The sequence below is a fragment of the Corapipo altera genome, unplaced genomic scaffold (genome assembly GCF_003945725.1).
Source record: "Corapipo altera isolate COAL_440 unplaced genomic scaffold, ASM394572v1 61305, whole genome shotgun sequence".
In the NCBI taxonomy this organism is placed as follows: Eukaryota; Metazoa; Chordata; class Aves; order Passeriformes; family Pipridae; genus Corapipo; species Corapipo altera.
This window is the reverse complement of record NW_020884909.1, coordinates 5,175,210-5,177,442: the sequence shown is the minus strand read 5'-3', so window position 1 is coordinate 5,177,442 and position 2,233 is coordinate 5,175,210.

The following is a 2,233-nucleotide window of genomic DNA, read 5'->3' as shown; positions in this document are numbered from 1 at the left end:
GCAGCGGGAGCGGGAGGAGTTGGTGCCCGCGTGTAACAAGTTTGGGTTGCCCCGCAGTATGGCGGCCGGGGGGCGGGCCCGGCCCTGGCTGCCGGGGGTCCGGCCGGGGGGCTGTGCCGCCCTCGCCTCGGTGCTGCCCTTCCCTGCCCTGCCCTGCCCTGCCCTGCCCTGCCCTGGGCTGCCCGGTCCTGCCCTGCCCTGCCCTGCCTGCCCTCCCCGCGCCCGTTAACGGCGGCGGCCCCGCGGGCCGGCCCGGGGTCAGCGGCGCGCTCTGGCATCGCCCCGCACGGCGCCTCCCGGGGCTGCGGGGCTCGGGAACCGCCGGGGCTCGGGAACCGCCGGGGCTCGGGAGCCGCTGTCCCGCAGCGCCCCGGGCCGAGCAGGAGCCGCCGCGCCTACTCGCACCCGGTGGCACTTGTCGCAGTCCCCTGCTCCTCTCGGAGGAGCGTTCCCCTCCCCGTCTCGTCTCGGGCAGGATGGATCCGCTCGCCCGCGGACCACAGAGCAAACCGCACCTGGGATGCAGCCTCTCGGCGCCGTGGGAATGCGAATAGCTCGCATCGAAAGCAGGCGGTGCTGGAATTACTGCACCTTAAAAGACAGGGTCGCCTAGGTGCCTGCTCGGCGGTGTTAAAGGGGCAAAGAAAATAGATCAGTGTCTGCACAGGTCTCACCCGGGATCCTTCTGCTGAGTCACGGATGAGTTATTGATTACCATCGTGTCCGAGCACGCCTGGTGTGACTGTTGTGATGAATGACATGAACCAACACATGGGTGACTGGGCTTTTCTTTTTATTACTGTGGAACAGGTGATACCCAGTGTCATAGGATTGATATAGCTTGGTTAGCAGGAGTCATTTAAGCAAGACTGAACAAAATATTGTTTGTTTATTGGCATTTGCTTTACTGGCTGACCTTTTAATGCCAGCACTACGCAGTGTGTATGTAGTGTTACAATAACATGACAGTCAATTTCTAATATCCATAATTCACATTAGCTGTAGATAAGAAATACTGTCAAGAAGAAATTACTGAGGAAATGGAGCCTTTTAAGGACGTGGAGTCATAGTGATAACGCCACATGAAGAAAGTTTAGATGCAAGGCAAGACCTGGCCACTTTGATATTTCAGGGTCTTTGAAACAGTACGGTTTGAAGGAGGGTATTAGCAGAGCCAGTGAACAGTTTATTGTGTGGAAAACATTGGGGAATCCTCTTCCCTTCATAACATTTTCAAAATGGTCATTTGACTTAGGCCAGCTTAACACTGGGCCACGGGTGTCCATTGCAGTGTTAACATCAAATACATTCATTTGCCATAAAATGAATGGATATGAAGCATGGAGAAAAAAGTAGTCATACCCAGCTCTGGGAGGCAATAGCAACGGGGAGCAGGAGGGGCTGAGGGCCAGGGCCTACCAGGAAGGGGGACAACCACTTCTGATGATTTGCCTGGGTCTTAACAGGAGAGCATAAAAACGGATCAAATGTTGAACCCCTGCCAGAAAATCCATACTGCAAATATGGTGGCAGGATAAAAAAAAAAATCAAAAAATCCTTATCCTATTTTATTTGGAGGGACCCCTGGTGGTCTAGTGGTTAGGATGCAGCACTCTCACTGCTGCAGCCCGGGTTCCATTCCCGGTCAGGGAAACTCCCCCGGGCAGATGGAGCTCATCAGCCCTGTAAGGCCATCCATCTAAGAGAAGGTCACTCTAAACAAACCTACATCCTGAGGACCTCACTGCCACTGTCCAAGCTCCCTCGGCCCTGGCAGATGAACCTTAGGATTAAAGGGTGGGCTCAGCTCAGTGCACACTGTGTCTCACCTAAAAAATCCACTGTGCAGGCTCGAAGGGTAAAGACCTTTCCCAAGTCTTCGTTTGCGAAGACTGGCCATACTACTATACTGTTTTATTTGGGCAACTGCTGTAATTTATACCGTCAGAAGAATCAGCTCAATCTCCTTTGGGACTGGCTGCTGGGTTGGAAAAGACCTCTGAGATCATCAAGTCCAACCCTTGATCCAACCCCGCTGTGGTTCCCAGCCCATGGCACTGATGCCACATCCAGTCTCAGCTTAAAAACCTCCAGGGACGGAGAATCCACCCCCTCCCTGGGCAGCCCATTCCAATGTCCGATCACTCTCTCTGTAAAAAATTTCTTCCTGATGTCCAACCTAAACCTCCCCTGACACAGTTTAAGACCATGCCCTCTTGTCCTACTGCTGGTT